Raw genomic sequence first — 8021 nt, forward strand, 5'->3', positions numbered from 1 at the left:
GCTCCATATAGTTAAAGCTATAGTTTTTCCAGGAGTCATGTACAGATGTGAGATTTGGACCATAAAGAGGGCTAAGTGACAAAGAATTAATGCTTTCGAATTGTGGTGCAGGAGAAGACTCCTGAGAGTTCCTTGGACAGAAAGGAGATCAAACCAGTCCATCCTAAAGGAAATCAATCCTGAATATTCATTGGAAGGACTGATGCTGACATTGAAGCTCAAATACTTTGACCATCTGTTACAAAGAGTTGACTCATTTGAAAAGACCCTAATGCTGTGAAAGACTGAGGGCAGGAGAAGGGGGAAACAGAGGATGAGATGGCTGGATGGCATCATCAACTCAACGGACCTGAGTTTGAGCAAACTCTGGGAGATAATGAAGGACAGGAAAGCCTCGCATGCTGCAGACCACGGGGTCACAAATGTCAGACACAACTTAGCGACTGAATGACAACAACAAAGATAAAATAATTCATTGTCTTACTTAAGATAATGTTTTCTTAAAAATATGTGTATATACTGTTAGTGGGAATGCAAATTGGTACAGCCACTATGGAGAACAGCATGGAGATTCCTTAAAAAACTGGAAATAGAACTGCCATACGACTCAGCAGTCCCACTGCTGGGCATACACACTGAGGAAACCAGAATTTAAAGAGACACACGTACCCCAATGTTCATTGCAGCACTGTTTACAATAGCCGGGACATGGAAGCAACCTAGACGTCCAGCGGTAGATGAATGGATAAGGAAGTTGTGCTACATATACACAATGGAATGTTACTCAACTATAAAAGAGAACACATTTGAGTCAGTTCCAATGAGGTGGATGAAATACAGAGTGAAGTAAGTCAGAAAGAGAAAGACCAATAGTGTATTAATGCATATATATGTAATTTAGAAAAATGGTAATGACAATATGCAAGGCAGCAAAAGAGACACAGATGTAAAGAACTTTGGACTTTGTGGGAGAAGGCAAGGGTGGGATGATTTGAGGGAATAGCATTGACACATGTATATTACCATATGTAAAACAGATGACCAGGGCAAGTTCCATGCAGGAAGCAGGCACTCAAAGCTGGTGCTCTGGGACAACCCAGAGGGATGGGGTGGGGAGGGAGGTGGGAGGGCTGTTCAGGATGGGGGGACACATGTGCACCCATGGCTGAGTCATGTCGATATATGACAAAACATCACAATATTGTAATTATCCTCCAATTAAAATAAATTAACTTAAACAATAAAATTAAAAATTAAAAAAAACTATGTGTATATATACATTCTTTTTTCTATCATTCCAATATTTTGTTAATGGACAATGGATCATATTACATACTCTGTTTAGTAAACTTTTCTCATGTAATATAGAATGGACACATTTCCTTTGCCCTTAAATCTAGATATATTATTTGTACAGCATTCTGTTGTATGGAATTTATGGTTAAATTATTTAATTGATCATGTCTGACAGCCATTTGGGTTATTTTCCCTTTACTGGTATTATAAACAATGCTGCAACAAACATCTTTGTGGATAACTTATTTGCAAGCTTTTCTCAATTGTAATATGAAATAGCTTATAATACAAGCTTTTCTTAAGTGTAATAAGGACCTATGACACAAAGATTTAAGAATTATGTTGAGAATCACTTGAAGTGACTAATGAGATGTGTTTCAGAACAGGTCAAGATTTCAGACCTCTAACCAGAATATTGATATCTAAAATGACTGGAATTAGACTAGAATCTGAAGAGATTCTCTTTCGATAAATTCACGGAAACCTGTGTCTACATCATTTTTCAACTACATCCATATGAGCTCCTAGACCCTAAGACAGGCATTCTGTCTTGGTCCTGAGGAATTACTCTACTCTTTCCCAAAATAAGAAATAGATATATATTTTTCTAACACCAAGCAGCTAAAAGATCAAGAATATCTGACTCTGCAAGTAATTTAACTGCTTGACAGAATAAAACTTAACAATCTTTAGATAAAGACAATATAGCCCAGCGTCTTTACAATGGCTCATTTACAACATTCAGCATTCAGAAAAAATTACTAGAAGATGTGATCCATAATCAAAAGGAAAACAGCAAGCAGACACATGAACGACTCAGATACTCAATGACCAAATAAGGATCTTAAAAATAACCACTATAAATATGTTAACAAATTAAGAGAAAAATATATAAGATAGGTGAACAGATGGCAAATTCCAAAAGAGAAAGAGAAACTCTTAACAAGAGCCAAATAATTCTTTATAGAATTTGAAAATGCAATATCTCAATAAAGAATTCATTGGAGAGTTTAGTTAAAGACTGGACACAGAAGAAGAACTGACCAGTGAAACCAAAGATAGGTCAATACAAGGGATCCAAAATGAACTACATAGAGACAATAATAGTTATAAGAAGCAAGAACATCTGGGGACACTATCAGTCCAATATATATGTATGGAGGCCCAGAAGAAGACAGAATGGGAAGGAAATATATTTAGAGATAGTAAACGAAATTTTTCAACAACTAATGAAATATGTCAATCTACATATGAGAATCTAAATGAATCCCAAACAGGATGAGGCACATTACAGTCAAACTTCAGAAAACCAAAGAGAAAGAGAAACATCTTAAAACAGTCAGTGTGGGGAGGGGGGCATATTACATTCAGGGGAACAATATCAATAACGACTAACTTCTCATCAGAAGCTATGAAACCACCAGGCAGTAGAACATTGTCAAAGTGCTAAAAGAAAATATTAGTTGATTTAGAACACTATACCCAGTTCAAATATCCTTCAAAAATGAAAAGAAATCAGAGACATTTGTGTGTGTGCGTGTGCTCAGTCACTAAGTCATGTCCAGCTCTTTGTAAGTCCATGAACTGTATGCCATCACGCTCCTCTGTCCATGGGATTTTCCAGGCAAGAATTCTGGAGTGGGTTGGCATTTCCTCCTCCAGAGGATCTACCCAACTCAGGGATTGAACTTGTATCTGCTGCATTAGCAGCCAGATTCTTTAACACTGAGCCACCTGGTAAACCCACAGACATTTTTAGACAAAACTGAAATTTATCCCAACAGAACTACACTGTAAAAAAAAAAAAAATGCTAAAAGGAAATGATCCTATAAAGACCTAGACCTGTAAGAAGTAGTCCTGGAAATGGTAAAGATATGGGTAAACATAAAAGATTATTTTAAGTGTTTCTCTTTTAAAAACAAAGGAAGACAATCTTATTCTAAAATGTATATGGACAAGGAAAGGACCTAGAAGAACCAGAACAGTTTTGACAAGAATACAGTGGGAGGAATTTTTAAACTTACTATATAGCTACAGTAACCAAGACAGTGTGGTACTGCTGGAGGAATGAACACAAAGATTGATGACACAGAATAAAGAACCCAGAAATAGACTTGTACAAACATGCCCATCATTTTCTGACAGAAGTCGAAATGCAATTCAATGGAGGAAGGATAGTCTAGACAGCAAATGGTGCTGGAGCAAATGGCAAAACAAAACAAAAAACCTTGATCAAAACCTCACACCTAATTATTGATAATGAGCCATAGGTTTAAAGGTAAAACTGTAAGATTTTTGGAAGAAAACATAGGAGAAACTCTTTGGAATCTAGTGCTAAATTCAGCATCACTAGTGATTACTCATGACATCAAAAGTATAATTCCTAAAAGAACAAATTAATAAATTAAACTTCATCAAAATTAAAAACTTTTTTGCTCTGTAAAAGACCATGAAAAGTGAAAGTTGCTCAGTCATATCTGACTCTTTGCGACCCTGTGAACTCTACAGTCCATGGAATTCTCTAGGTCAGTATACTGGAGTGGGTAGTCTTCCCTTCTCCAGAGATCTTCCCAACCCAGGGATCAAACCCAGGTCTTCCACATTGCAGGTGGATTCTTTACAAGCTGAGCCACAAGGGAAACCCAAGAATACTAGAGTGAATAGCCTATCCCCCTACTCCAGGAGATCTTCCCAAGCCAGGAATTGAACCAGGGCCCCCTGCATTGCCGGTGGATTCTCTACCAACTGAGCTACAAGAGATGACAAGGCAAGACCCAGACTGGAAGGAAATATTTGCAAACTATGTAAGGACTTGTATCTAGAACATACAAAAAATTCACAAACCCAACAGTAGTAAACAATCCAATGAGAAAAATGAGCAAGAGACATTAACAAAAATTTCACTGAAAAGATTTATGGATGGAAAACAAAACATTAAAAAGTTGTTTAACATTATTAGCCATTAGAGCAATGCAAATTAAAACCACAATGAAACATCATGACAAATCTATTAGGATGACTAAAATAAAAATAATAAGTGCTGGGAGGTTGTGAAGAAACTGAATCTCTCATACATGGCTAGTGGGAATGTGAAATGGGACAACCAATCTGGAAAACAGTTTGGCAATTTCTTATAAAACTGAAGATATTCTTATTATTTGACCCAGTACTCACACACTTGGACATTTATTCCAGAGAAATGAAAATTTATGCCCACACAAAAACCTGTATATGAATGTCCATAACAGTTTTATTCAAAATAGCCAAAATACAGAAACAGCCCAAAAGTCCTTCAGTGTGTACATAGAGAAACAAACTATGGTGAAATGAAATACTACTCAGCAATAAAAAGGAGTAGACTACTGATATATGATGCATATTGTATGGCTCTCAGAGTCATTCTTCTGAGTGGAAAAAGCCAATCTAAAAAGATTACATACTGTATGACCCCATTTATACAACATTCTTAAAATGTCAATACTACAGAAATGGAGAACAAATTAATGGTTGCCAGACAACAGAGAATGGAGAGGGGGAGTGTGACTATGAAAGGGGTAGCACAAGGGAATTCCTCGGTATTGATGGAGCAGCTTTATATCTTGATTATATAGTAACACAAATCTATATGTGTGGTAAAACGGCATAGAAACATACATACACATACATACAAACTCATTACTGAAAACTGGTAAAATCTGAACTAGGCAAAGTTAACAGTTCGGTACCAGTATCAATTTCCTGGTGTCTATATTGTGTATAGGTAATGTGTCACTGCTGAAGGAATATGGGTCAAGGATACACAGGATTCTACTACTTCTGCAACTTCCTGTGAGTCTGTAACTATTTCAAAAGTGAAAGATTTGGGAAAACTAACGACTATTTCAAGTAAAAGCAGTAACAATGTATGGAGGGGTTTATAACAAATACAGAAGTAAAATAATACAACAAAAATAGCACTAAATAAGAAACAAAGTTAAATACAATTGTAAGATTCTTATATTGTTTGTGTAGTGGTATGACTGAATTCAAGATCAATTGTCATAACTTAAGGCTTCATACTTGGAGAAGGCAATGGCACCCCACTCCAGTACTCTTGCCTGGAAAATCCCATGGATGGGGGAGCCTGGTGGGCTGCAGTCCATGGGGTTGCAAAGAGTCGGACATGACTGAGCGACTTCATTTGCACTTTTCACTTTCATGCATTGGAGAAGGAAATGGCAACCCACTCCAGTGTTCTTGCCTGGAGAATCCCAGGGACGGGGGAGCCTGGTGGGCTGCCGTCTATGGGGTTGCACAGAGTCGGACACAACTGAAGCGACTTAGCGGCAGCAGCAGCAAGGCTTCATACTATAACCCCTTGAACAGGCACTAAATTAACTATCTGCCAAGAAGTATAGCTAAAAAGCAAATAAAAGAGACAAAATGGAACACCAGAATGAGCTTGATTAATTCAAGAGAAAGCATGAAACAAGAAACAAAGAACAGATGGGACAAATAGAAAATAGGAACAAAATGGTTAAACCAACCATATGAGTAATTAGAGAAACTGTAAATGAACTAGACACTCCAATAGAAGATCATTTGTATTTTTTAATAAGAGAGTCAAATATATTTTATAAGAGTTACACATTAAATATAAGTAGACACAGGTTGAAAGATACATGCTACACAAATGCTAATCAGAATAAAGTAGATGCAGCTATGTTAATAACAAAGTAGACTTCAAGACAAGGATAATCACCAGTGAAAGAGGAATATTTCATAATGATAAAAGGATCCGTTTTACAGGACATGACAAGCCTAAATATATGCACCCAACAACAAGTTTTCACATACAAATAGCTAAAACAGAAAATGACAGAACCAAACAAATCTTTCATCTTACTTGGGTATTCAACACGTCTCTCAGTAATCTTTAGGAGAAGCAGACAGAAATATTAATAAGCATAAAAAATATGAAAAAACACCATCCACAAAGATTTCTTAATTGACACTTATAGAACACCCCACCTAACCACAGCAGAAAACATATTTTTTTCAAGTGCACATGGAATATTCACCAATACAGACTATTTATCGGGCCATTAAACAAGTCAATAAATTTCAAGCATTGCAATCATACCAAATATGTTCTCTGACCACAACGGAATTAAACTGGAAATCAATTTAAGAAAAAAAATAAGTCTTCACCTCTACATCAGCAGAGTCTTCCTGTCTCAAATAATCTAGATAAGATTGTCTCAGACCCTCATCCGCTATCTATGGAAATCTGATATCCTCTCTTGTGTTAGTCAGGGTCTCCAGAGAAAGAAAACCAGTAGGATGTGTATACATACATATATATATAGATTTTTTTTTAATTGGCACATGTGATTGTACAGGCATAACAAATTTCAAATCTGCAGGTAGGCTAGCAAACTGCAGACTCGGGGAAGAGCTGTCACTCAACTCCAAACGCAGTCTGCTGGGAGAATTCCTTCTAGCTCAAAGGAAGTCAGTCTTTGTTCTAGTAAGGCTTCAAGGAATGGATGAGGCTGACTCACCCTGAAAGGGTTACTGGTTTGAAGTCCACGGATTTAAATGTTAATCTCATCCAACAAAGACTCTTTCACAGAAACATCTAGAATTTGACCAAATACCTGGTCACCGCTGCTCAGCCAAGTTGACACATAAAGCTAACCACCATGCCTCCCCACCAAGACTTCTTAAATTTCTTGAATGATGAGCATGCCTCTCCAAATTAACATCTGTCCTAAATTAGTTCAGTTTACAAATCATCAGGCCACCCCACATGTACCATGAATGTGAAACCCGGCCCCTTCCTCCAAGTTCCAACAAAACCGAGAAACTAACAGAACCCCATTCAGATGAGGCCTTTGTGGGTGTAACAGACATTAGTGAACACCAGGGGATACAGGCTGGGTTCTTCTTTAGCCACGCAAACCGCTTCAGATTGTACAATAAAGCCTCCGCCATGTGACCTATTCTCTTTGCTTCTCCTTCCTTTTCTGTTCTTCCCACCTCCAAAGAATTGTTCATTTCTAATACAAGGTAATCTAGATGTTTCTACTGATTCCTTGATGTCTGGCCAAACCACTTTCCATCCCAAGGTATTTTCCTAAATAAACGCATTGCCTGGGAAGAATTCCAGGACCAGCTGAAAACCACCATTTCATCTCAACCTTCTCGGCCACCTGGTTTCCCCTTCAGTTCATTTAAATAGAGTCTCTCACTTTATTCCTCTGCCCTCCAAATCAGTCAAGAGAAGGGAAAATGTTGAACCTATTACATTTAAAACCTAGTAACTTCCTTCTAAAATAGGTGGCTTTATGAGCACCATGAGGCCAGCAAAAAAGTGAAGGCATGAACAGATGATTTGTACTGAGGACTGGGTGGCTGTGGAAGAAACACACCCAGTTGTGGGGGGCTGGGGGGCAGGGGGGCGGGGGTGGGGGGCGGTGGGAGTTAATCAGATCTGGCTGGAAGCCACTACTTGGGGGGTGGGGGGGGCAGGTGCACTGCAGAAATGTGACCCACAGACCCCAGCTTACAGCTCTCTGGGCCCGTGTCCACAGCTCCAGCCTGTGCTGAGATGGTGAAGGCGCTTGCCTTTGATACCTCCCACCTCCAGTTGGAGGGTCCTCTGTTGGAGCTTTTTCCCTATGGAAATTCACCATCAGATTCCATTTCCGTCTCAAGTCCCTGCTATGTTGGAGAGGAATGT

This window comes from Bubalus bubalis, chromosome 22, assembly GCF_019923935.1.
Source record: "Bubalus bubalis isolate 160015118507 breed Murrah chromosome 22, NDDB_SH_1, whole genome shotgun sequence".
Taxonomy (NCBI): domain Eukaryota; kingdom Metazoa; phylum Chordata; class Mammalia; order Artiodactyla; family Bovidae; genus Bubalus; species Bubalus bubalis.